The following is a 12,030-nucleotide window of genomic DNA, read 5'->3' on the forward strand; positions in this document are numbered from 1 at the left end:
TGTGTGTGTGTGAATGCCAGAGTGTATAAAACTCTGTGCATTTGTGTGTTTTTTGTGTGGACTAAAGAGAACTTGCTTGGTTAGCCCATTCAGCCCCCGGCCCTCTAATGCTTTTAATAAATTTGTTATACAAAAATGAAGGCCACAGGTCAAACATTTGACCCAAATGATTTAAATAACTTTGGGAGCCTTATACATTCTGCATTTTTAGAAGTCTTATTACTGCAACCTGTGTTTCCCAGAGAGACTCATCTCTGTACAATTTGTCCTTGCTGCTGCTTGTGTACTGTATATCAACTTAGACGAAATTATTTTTTTTTACTAAACAAGCAAACTTTGGCTTTGCATTTATTTTTAGGCAGCAATATATATTTCCTTTGTCTGTTTTTCCCCCTAAGCAATTTTTGGGAGAGAGGTTGTGAAGCCCCTGATGGGAGATAAGCGTAGGCAGTCTGCCAGCTGTCTCCTACACAACAACACTGCTGCCTGTTCCATTTGTACAGATGAGAAAAATATGGTTCTATTTCATAAAATGAGGGCCCGTACCAGTGTTGTGTCTGATTCCTTTGATCCCAGTATCAGTGAACTGGATAGAAGAACCTATTGACAGATCTTATGATTTTACAAAGAACTTTGAAACCTTGATTTGGAGTGGAATTCTATTTCTCTGCATAAAGGATAGTTTTGCTACTTGAGCACAAGTTGTGATTCTATTACCCTTCCCTTGTGGACACATAGGCATGAGTGGACAGACCACACAGGCTCTGTTGGTCACACAGTAGCTAGGCAGGTATGTGGTTATGTGCCTAGCTAAGCATAAGTCCTGGAAAAAATGGAGGACCCTCCCATGTCTTAACCTGAAGCAGTCAGCTATTGGAACTCTTCCAAAGAAGCAGGTGAAGGAGGCTCTTTCTGATCTAGAGGGAGTTTGAATCTGTATCTCTCTGAGTTCCCAGCACACTACTATAACCAGAGGTGTAACTGAGTGCTTCAGTGTCTTGGGCATGAACGGTGCGTGCCCCCGGTGGCTGGGTGGGCATGGCTGCACTGGTGGTGGCAGGAGCATGGTGGTAGTGGTGGGAGCCCAGGGGCGGTAAGCTGGGAGCTCCCGCAGATGCCACTGGCACTCTCGGCAGTGGGAGGGGGTAGCGAGTACCAACCAAGGGTCAACGACCACCCGCAGTGTCGACGGTGGCCAGTGGCAATCGCGGACTGCCGCAGACATCGACAGCAGGGTGGTGAGTGGCAACCGCCCACAGGCCCTGCCAACAGTGTTGGCAGCGCCTTTTGCAGGGGGTGCACCCGTGTGTGCCCCCTGTGCATTGTCCCTGGCTTGGGTGGGAACTATGAGGGCTGTGCAGAACTTCGGTCCCCGAATCGATTCGGTGGTGATTTGGCCCAATATGGTGGCTGAATCTTCAAATCCAAATCAAATCAGAGGACCCCTTAATCTCTGTGAATCAAATTGGAACCCTCCGAATTGATTCAGAGAGATTTGGAAAGATTTGGACATAGATACAGCTTTAAATGTTTTTTCTACAAACCTTTAGGTAGCAGGCAGCTTGTGAATGTTGCGATGGTAGGGTGTATGGAGCATCCCATAGGCGTGTGGGGGGCTCCCCAGTGTGCTTGGCAGCAGACCTGGAAATGGGCCATAAGTGGACCCCCATTCTCCCCCCAACTCAGCAACTGGTGCTTCCTGGGTCTGGGGGGCAGCACCTGGGGTCCTCCCCTGGTCGATTACTGAGCCAGGAGGGCACGGGGTGGGGGTGGGGGCAGCATGCTTCCTGGCAAACCTGGAAGTGGAGTGGACCAGTACTTCTGGGTTCACCACTGAGCACGTGGGGTGGGGGGGGGCTGTGCTCCTGTGGGACACTCCATCTGCCCCAGCATCGCAGTGTTTATGAGCCATGCTGGTACCTCGAGGTATGTAGAAAAAAGATTTAAAGCTGTGTCTATGGCCGATTCACTGATTCTCTGAATCAGCATTGAATCTTCAGATTCAGATTTGGCTGAGTTGAATCGGGGGCAGTAATCCAAATCAACGAATGGAATTGCTGTCCCCGATTTGGCTGAATCCAAATGCAAATTGAGTAGGGCCCGCTTCACACACCCCTAGGAGCTATGTATGGGGCAACATCAGTGGCTGAGGTCCTAGCACCACGGCTGCTGTTCTGTACCAGCCTCAGGCACTAAACCTTAGAGTGGTACTGAACCCCCACTTCCCACCCTCCAAGGTTCAGTACCTGGGGCTGGTGCCCTGGTTACTCCCCACTTCATTATGTAGTAGCTCTAACTACCATGCTGGAGGTTAAGCTCTGTCTAAGCTCCTCTCCAGTCGTCCTCTTGAAGTGGAGCTATTTCTCATTTAATATTCACCAGATGGAGAGCAAATGAAGTGGGGAAATTTTTGCCTCATTGAAGCATGGGCACAGGCTAGAACTCAAGGTTGGCTCCTGGCCAGCAGGGAGGGCATCCATGTCACTGACCCTGACCCAGCATGGTGTGCATGTGGCAAGTCAAAGACACCCAACCACAAGGCTACTGAGGATAAAATGTTGGAGGGACCTCTTCTTTCTCTAGTATCTAACACCCATTAGTCATGGGCTTCTACACAGCTACAGTGTTGTGACACACACACATCTACAAGGGGCACACGTAGAGGTCTGACTATTATGTAGTGAGACATACATGCTCAGTCTATGTCTGAGCATGTGTTCAGTCCGTGTGTCCATGTTCACATGTCCACAGTGCAGGGGTAATGGAATTGCAGCTTGTAAGAGCTTAAAAAGTTGACCTGCATAGCTCACAAACTGCCCTTGAGGTGCACAAGGAGAAATACAATTCCATCCTTGGTGTTTTCTGAATGATCTCACTCTTGGGATCAACTGATTAGATGAAAGTCTCAGCTTTTTCTTATCAAAAAAGTTTCAAACTCCTTATGTTTACAAAGAAAAGTCTCCTGTGAACTGGAGTGCACCCCAAAGGCTCAGAAATAGGAGGCAAAGGTAAAGCTCTGCTTCCCCAAAAGGCAGAGCCCTGCTCCCTGGGTCATCTTCTGGGTGAAGAAGCTAATAAGAGTCTGTCTGAAGGCTGTAACCCTTGTAACTTGATCTCCTGCTGCTGGGGTTATGACTTATGAGGATGGGCTTTTTGTGGGACCAACCAAACACTGAAATCCTACCTCATGCTCATGCTGTTCCCATGATGTCAATCAATTGCTCAATCAGTATTTTACTCTGAATAAAATTAGTTACCATTTTTTCTTTTTAATCCCCTTCTAGGCTCTTTAATAATGGTTCAGCCAGACCTGGCAACCAGCTTTTGTAAAGGAAGAGCGTTGGTGTTCCCCTTGGCTTTTTGCATTTTCTGCCAATTATGATGTGATATTCCCCACCCTGACAAGTCCCAATCACATACTGTGAGTGCTGTAGGAATCCACTTTTTCCACCTCATCTGGCATGAGATGTGCACTTTAATCTGAAAGCAAAATCAAGCCAAAATTATACTGGGGAATAAAACATTGTCATCTACTTATTACTGATGAGTCAAACCACTTAACCCAATGAAAGATTCTTAAATGAGAGGTGAGACACCCAGCAGCCTTATCTTGTCTGCTCACTTTTGGGTAAAAAGGTGGAGCTGAGGAAACTTGAGTAACCTTATACCTCACTCAAGGGCACTAGAGAAGAATTAAGTGGAGCTCAGGAGACTGCATTAAAGTGAGTGTGTGTGTTATTAAGAGGCACTGAGGGTGAAAGAGAGGCTTTATCTACACACACACACTATACATCTTTACTTATTCTGGTATTTCTATATAGGTAGGAGAATAAACAGTATTGGTATAAGGCAAGCAGGGCTAACCTGTGGCATGGGCATCTTCCGCATGGCATGCAGCAGATTGGGGAGGGGACAGGCAGCATAGTGGCATGGAGAAGAAAGAGGAGCAGCAGATCAGGCAGGGAGCACAGGGCAGGAAGCAGAAAGGTGAGCAGCAGATGGTATAAGGGAAAAAGATCAGAGTGGTACTTGGGGAATGCTGACAAGTTTGACCCTCGTATAAGGCATCTCTATATTGGTATGACCATGTCCATGTTGGGGTTGTTCTGGATAAAATGATACTTGACATAGTATAACTTGGCATAATTATACCACCCCAGAGCCATATATAGATCAGTCAAGTATCTGGCAGGAGAAAAGGGTAGGTCCTTTCAGAGTGGTGGCAGAGGTTATATCAGGGCAGTTCAAAAGATGCGACTAGAAGAGTCATCATGAGCCACCTGAGTAGGAAGGTGGTCTTGCAGGGTGTGGTGAGGGAAAAAGTCCTTCCTTGGGTTGTACACACACTGGTTTCAAGGGGATATTTGGTTTCAAGTAATCCACTTTTAAAACAAAAGAGGTGGTGACAAATTTCAGGGAAGTGGGTTAACTTGCTATAAAATAAAAATCCCCGAAAGATGTAGGTCTGGTGTACATGGCCTTGTTTTCTTGGTATAATCAATTTCATTAATGATATGATTTAAAAAAATGAAACTTACTGGGAAAAGCCCTGTGTAGATCCAGTTATAATGGCATGGATGTAACTTATATCAGGGTAACTTATTTTTGCTTTTCAAATCATAATGAGCTATATCAACAGACAACTTTTATACTGGTATAATGATATCCACACTGGGTAGAGATGAAGCCTTCCATTTCAGCTATTCCAAACTCCTTGAGGAGGCAAAACTTTCTAGTGGAGGTAAGGCTTGAGTTTGAATATGATGGAAAAGTCTGTTCAGGTGTTTAAGTTTCTGAGGGGGAGTGGTAGAAAGCAAGTCACCTCAAACTGGAAATCACATCATTGCAGCTTGACTAGACACAGCCAACCTAGTTTTAAACTAGCATGAAGTCCCACATGAACTACCTGCTCAAGTGCTGACATGTCATGCCGACTCGGTACTAACACAGCTAGAGAGTTACTGGTACGTGAACCAACTAGTTTCAAGCTAGTTTGGGCACGTCTATGCAGGCTGCTGTCACAGCAGTGACTGAAATGTAAATGTAAAATTGGATAAAATTTTACACAAAATAATCTATTATGTCAAAGAGAGAGAGAGGTTATAGATTATCTCAAGGGTCATTGTCATCCTGACTTTCTATGGTAACTTTTTGGAGGGAGGAAGGGGCAAAGGGCTCAGGGAAAAGACTACTCTTTTCTATAAGAGAGGGACTTCTCCCTCATCCTAGCCAGGCTCTGCTCCAGGTCGATCCCTAGGGAGCCTTCGGTACAGTGGGTCAGGATCTGTTAGCTGAACACAGCTCACAATTACTCTGGGGGATGATAGCTCCACAGGACTGGGGCGGCAGGTGGGAGCCAGTGGGCACTGGGATGCTTCACCAATGCCCTTCCTGGCAAGGTCATCCCCTTAGCTTGGCTGCTGGGAGTAGAGAAGCTGTGCTCTATTGATTGTAAGCCAACAGGAAATCTCTTTCTAAAGGGATTGCCCCCTCCCTCTGGGTGGTGCTGTTGGCCTTAGAGGGCTATTTGTGTTGGGGAAGGGGTGGAAAGCTGCCCTAATGCAAAGAAGGACTGGGGCCCTGGCTGACCTGCCCCTTATTTAAGTAAGTTTTATATCAGGCTCCCTGAACCATGAGACTGAAAGGTATCAACTAGGTTTGGTGTGGCTCTAAATCCTCCTCTTCTGTCATTTTCCTCATGTCTGCCTTCTCAGCACTGCCCCACATTGTGATCTGGGTTGTAGCCAGGCAGGGAGAAGTGCGTGGGCATCTCAGGAATTAGACTGCATGGACTGAGGAGAGAGCTCAGACAAAGCCAAAGAGAAGGAGTGCAGCGCAGGGCAGAGCTTATGTATACGAGTTGTTTGTCTGGTTTCCCCAGGTCTGTTCTAGGCGAGCCGGTTGGGAGATGGCCCTGAACTTGCAAGTGTTATGGAAGAAGTTTGCCACCTGAGCTTGCCTCCTGGCAAATGCGTCTTTCTTTGGAGACCCACTAGAGCCGATGCTACATTTTGGCAGCAGCAAAAAAAGATATAGAATTACTTCATGCTAACTGGGTTTATGTGAAGGACATGGATCCTGAGAGTCAGGAGAGAGGAAACGGAATAAAAAAGGCATTTGTCATTTTAAAGAAAAGCTGAGAAAACCCATTTATTTCTCCCCACTCCTCTAACAGTGAATTATACCTAACTAATAATTCATAAAGGGCTTGTGTTATGGCATGCTTGACAAAATCATCTGTCTCTCTCTTTCTCTGAAGGCACATTCCAGATTTTATGCCTCGTTGTCACAAGCCTTGTTGTTATGATTTCATTATAAATTGATTCTGATATGTGTTTCCTGTGATGCCGTATTCATTGGAACTGAATTTCTGCTTTGGAAAACAGGCACAGAGCTTCTGGTTCTTCATCTTTCGCCCCCATATGAAAAAGAGTTTTTCAAGGATGTGTTCATATTCTGGCTGCCGGCCCCAAGTTGGTGGTGGGGGGGGCACACATTTTACTGAGGTGGAGCAGTACTTCCATCTAGTGGTAAGAAGGAAGTAAGGCACTTGCTGAAGCCCAAGCCCAAATGCACAAAGACAGTTTGGGAGACACAGGCTAAATGTGATATCTTCTATTAAACCAAATGAATAGTTGGAACAAAGCTCTTTGCAAGCTTCCAGGTGCAGTCACCCTTCTTCAGGCACAGGGAGATTCTGCTGTTGTTTTGAGATCTCCAAGGAAGCTAAAATTGTGACAGTAGGTCAATGAGAACATGATGTTGGGACTGCAGTCTCTACTCACAAACTGCAGTGGTTTTACACTAGGAAGAAATGTAACCCACTAGGGGTCCCAGGGATGCTGTACAGATAGTAGGCAGGCTCTTCACTCTTGAGTTGTTTCATGTGCGGTTGTACTGTACACTCATTTAACACGTTGTATTTGGTTTGCATGCCGGAGTAGTCACTCTTGTTTTTATACAAGTTTGGTTTTATTCAAAGAACGAAGTCAGTAACTCATAACAGAGGACTTATCTAACTGTTGAATAATTTTGCTTTTAAATGGTTACAGATCTGTTCAGAAAATAGATCTCACTGACCTTCTGTCAGACTTTAACGTCTTTCATTCATTGGAGATTTCAGAACAACAGTGGGCTCTTTAGATCTGAAGAACGGTACTTGTGCCTGAAAGTTAGCAGATAACTTTGTTCTAATAAAAGATATCACATCTACCCAAAGAACCTTGCCTGCCTATATCCTTAGACCAACACGGCTACACCCAAAAACTCTGCATAGGGGAGACACTACATTTTACTCTCCTAAGCAATGGCAGAGTATACTTGATGGCCCCTTTTGTTTTGGCTTAGTAGTCTACTATACAATTTGATAGTTTAAGTAGGGAATGCAAATATGAATGTGGCCTGTAAAGTAAAACAGTAAAAAGATAAAATGTGGCATTCCTGGAGGCAGTAACAATGAACAAGAGCTAGAAGTAACAAGTATATCAGAATGCAGGGAGCCCATGCACTTGTAAAACACTCTGCATCCAAAGATCTCCACCCATTTTACAAAGGAGGGTATTTTCATCTCCAGTTGCTTGAGGAGGAAACTCAATCCCAGAGAAGGTTTTATTAAGTAGTCTTTAAGTTTGAGCACCTCCATTTTTATGTGCTGAATCTGAAACATGCAGGGCTTCAGAGATCCTGAGTTGTCTTAATTCTAAGTGACAAGTTTAGGCTGCCTGCTCTTCTGGGACAGGGGACATCTTTTCAGGGTTTGTGCTGGGTCTAGGCCAGGGAAGGTCTTGGTCCATGGCTGGGACTCGCTTGTTACTACTATATGCACAAAGAAATAAATAATAATGGATTTTCTGACTCTGAAAAACAGGGCCAAGATGGGTGGCCAGAACTGAACCATTTCACGTCAGCAAACACTTCCAAAGGTATGAAACCTAAGTGAGTTCAGGCCAGCAGCAGAGCTGGGCAGCGATTCCCAGGAGCTAAGTCCTTTTCCTATGGAATTCAATGATAAATATTCCATCAGCTTCAACAGGGGCAGAATCTGGTCCCAAGTCTGCTGACTGGCAGTGTCGTCTGAGCTCTACCTCTTGCCATCTCCTTTAAGCTGCCAGAGGAAATCAGCAAGGGTTTTACTTTATATGATCTCTCTCCCAAGACAGGTGATGGTGAGATCTCCACATACAACCCTCTCATTTCTACAGAGGATAGATGTATGAGTTTAAAAGTGTAATTCTGTCTACTGGGTGAGAATAAGGGCAGCTGAGGTGGTTTTGCAGAGAATGGAGGCATTTGACTTACACCTCTGGGTGGATTAAACAACAAGGCATGACACAAGGTGTGTTTTAAGTTATTTTAGGATGCTCAGGGCAGCCTTGGGGGTGTTATGAAACCCTGACACACTGCCAAGTGGATCTGATTCCCTAGGGGTGTGATTATCTCATGGTAGTCACACCCTCTGGTTTGGCTGCCTGGATGCAATTATATAAAAAGTCTTTATTAACAGGGAAAAATGAATAAGTTATATGGGAGGAACACACAGGTCATTGTTCCTCTTTGGCAGGTGACTCACTCTCATTGAGCTGTCTGCTTAGGTTATCCATTTAACATGGTGCATTAGGAAAGCCAAATAATTTTGTTCTTTCCTAAGAACAAAAACCCCTTCACGCATCCCCAATTTTCAGTCACCTTTTGAGGTCCCCCCCCCATTTCTTTGGCAATTGTAGACATGATGGTAATTTTTATTAAGGAAGAATCATCATTAATAATTATTCTCTGTCTCCTCCAGATTGAACACCCTTTTTTCAAAACTTTAAAGTACTTTACAATTATTAATGGATGAAGCCTCTTGATGACCCTGAAGGTAAGCAAGAATGATGGCTAATAAAAGTGTTACATCTTCTCACTGTCAGACCTCTGATCTTCCCTTCCCCAGTAGTAGAAAGGGCTGTTAGCTTTGTGGGAGCCTAAACCCCACTTTCTTACTCCAGGGCTATGAACATTGAAGCCCCAGGTCTGAGGGACCTCACAAGCAATGGGGGTGACCCTCCTTTAGCCTTGGTGAGCTTAAAAGCCCCCTGTGTCTATAGCTCTGTAATGTCAGCATATAGCCTTAGCCCATGGCATCTTGCAGATCAGTTTATTGTCTGTCACTGGGGCAGGGAAGGCAAAATTGTATCCTCTCCACAAAGTGGCTATACAGTGACTGATGGTTGTCATTCTAACCCTGCTGCCACAGCTTGGATGGTGCTGGCATCACTGCTCCACAAGGTGGAAAAGTATATTACACCAGTTCCACTTAGGTCCCCCTGTTCCATCCTGTTATGTATGCAAGACATTGCTCAGGGCCTCAACAGGAGCACCATGCCAGGAGTGCACACCCTCAGACCCCAAGTCCTTTTGCACAGAAGTGCCCCAGAGCCAGTGCATGTGGTGATTTGCTCAAAGGATGTAATACAGTTATCCACCTGTAGAACCCTTCCCGGGCACTTTCCTTCCCTGTTTTTAAGTTGTCAGGGTGTTAACATGGGGCTACCTCTGGGTTGAGGTAGCAACAAAAGTCCAGCTAATAGCCAAATTCATACAAAACACAATTCAGGCATTCTCTGACATCCTCTTCCTATCTCAGTGCTGCTAAGGTAGTAGAAGCAGCTGCAGGAAAGCTAATAGCAGGGTTGAAAGCAGACTTGGCCAGCTATTTCATTCCTGGCCAGACAGTCAATTTTTTCATGCTTTTGTCTGGCTGTCTCTTTCAGGCTGTGTTAGTTTTATTGTGTGTGTGTGTGTGTGTGTGTATCTATCTTTCTGTCTTTCTATCTTTCTTCTGAATTCAGCTAGGATTGATGTAACATCTCAGTGGCACATTGCTTCCAGGGAGGTTTGAGTGACTGAATAATGAAAATAAAGGGGAAAAAATTGCTTGCCATGCAGCCTAAACCCAAGGACTTGCTTTTTGCCAATGACTTCCTGCAAAATCGAAGAGAGGCTTTTATTGTGCCTCCTTATTTTTTCTACATGCGCAAGGAAAGTATTTTCTGTTGCATTCCTGTCACCATCATGCATATCTTCTAAAACCAGTGCATGCCCCCATCCTCTCAGAGCAGTTAATTTTTTTAGGAAACAATTTAACGTACCTGTAAGTCAGTTTGCAGGAGAATTCACACTCTCTGTTCTTCAGTTCAGCTGGGATACTCTTGCTGAAAAAGGTGATGTCTACTGTGTCTTTGGCTTGGCAAGAGCATTTATTAAAATACCACAAGTTCAGACAATGCTGGTTACAAGAAGAGTACAGTATATTACATGTGGGAGGACTGGTGCAGAGTTTCCCGTACAATGAAATGACTTACAAAAAAGTCTCTTCTCCAACCTGGCACATCCCAAGGAGCTTATTCTGTATTTGTGTTTTGGATGAGGGCTGTCTTGCAGCCTGTATATAATGTGTGTTCATGCAAACCTCCCAGGAAGTCTTGGGAATCATTTAGCTCCCCAACACCATGCAGCACAAATTTCAAAACAGCCAAATACATTATTTTTAGTCCAGTTAAAGTTTATTCCAGATGATAAGCATTGTATGCATTAGGCCAGCCACTTTAGTGGGTGTAAATCAGTATAGCTGTATGGATGTTGGTGGGGCCATGCTGACTTATGTCAGCTGAGGATCTGTCCCCTCCTTCCCCATCCCTCTGCCTCTCTCCTCCTTCAGATCCCTCCTATCTGGATTTGAAGAGCCAGACAGCACAGGAAAAAAAAACGAGCACTGAAAAACAACCATACAGTGACAGCATAATGATGTCTGTCCTGGAGGATGCACTAATGCAAGGCAATTTTATGATCTGTTCATGCAACGGTGCAGTGCTATGTTAGGACATTGCTTGGCTATTTTGTAACGCTCTGTCTGCCTTGATACCTATATCTTCTTTGTCTATCCTTGTTAGCATCTAAGAAGTGGAAGAGTGTTTCATCATTCCTTTTCCCTTGCTTTCCTCACTCTGGCCAGTATGTAGGAACAGAAAGGTCTCTCAGGGCTCCTGTTTGTGTGATCAGGGTGATCTTGCGAGCTGTGAGCCATGTTGCAATCTGAATGGGAGGTTGTGAGGAGTTGCATGTGGTTCCAAGAACATTTATTGTCTACATTAGGTGAGCTAGATGACTTAATGAGTGCAACTCCATGACTTGAATTGAGTTTAGCCAGTTTTAACCCAGTGAAGGGTCTAGCCCAGTATTTTCTCAAAGTAAAGCAAGCCCCAGATCCAGGATCTTCACTCCATCTTTTCTCCTGTTCTACTCCACTGTGCTTAACTCACTCCTGGTCCAGAATATGAACTGAATCTATTCTAGTGTGAAAAAGGATAGTAATTTTGAAATTCTGCCTTTCAAACCTACAGGAATAGGATGTCTTGATTTTTATAACCATTGCAAATCATCCTTTTTAAACATGCTGGATTGACTCCTCTGCTAGTGTCTGTCATGGTAGCTGCACTGGAGACAGTGGAGTTAAGAAGATTTACCCCACCTGAGAAGTTGATCCAGCATCTCTGTTTCAGGGTAGATAATGAGGTTTTGGTTTTGACATTCAGAGCTCTAAATGGGCTGGGATTTGACCACCTGAGAAGCCACATTTCGTTTTGCATGAAATGGCATTGAGAATCCTGCCTTAAAAGAGAGAAGGCCTGGTTACAGGAGAGTTTCCTTGAACTAGGCTGGATTCTGAACTCAAGGCCCTTTCTCTGACCCTCTACCCTTCCCCCACCACACAAAAAAACCCCCCAAAATCAGAGAGAGAATGAACCAAGGAAGCTAGACTACTTTTGGTAGCTGACTCTTTAGGCATTTTTATTTTTGTTAAATAAATAAAGACACTGAAATAACTGTCTCTGTAGGGATAGGAACTCAAAACTCCCCCTCTGCCAGCTGCCCTTTGTAACTATTGAGCTACAGTAGCAGCTGGCAAAAACTTTTCAAGCTTTGGGCTAGAAAACCCAGCTCAGGCCTGACATAGGCCAGGTGGCTTCTAGCTGGTAGCTGTGTCCACAC

This window comes from Gavialis gangeticus, unplaced genomic scaffold (assembly GCF_001723915.1).
Source record: "Gavialis gangeticus isolate Ggan-Ray unplaced genomic scaffold, GavGan_comp1, whole genome shotgun sequence".
NCBI classification, from domain to species: Eukaryota; Metazoa; Chordata; order Crocodylia; family Gavialidae; genus Gavialis; species Gavialis gangeticus.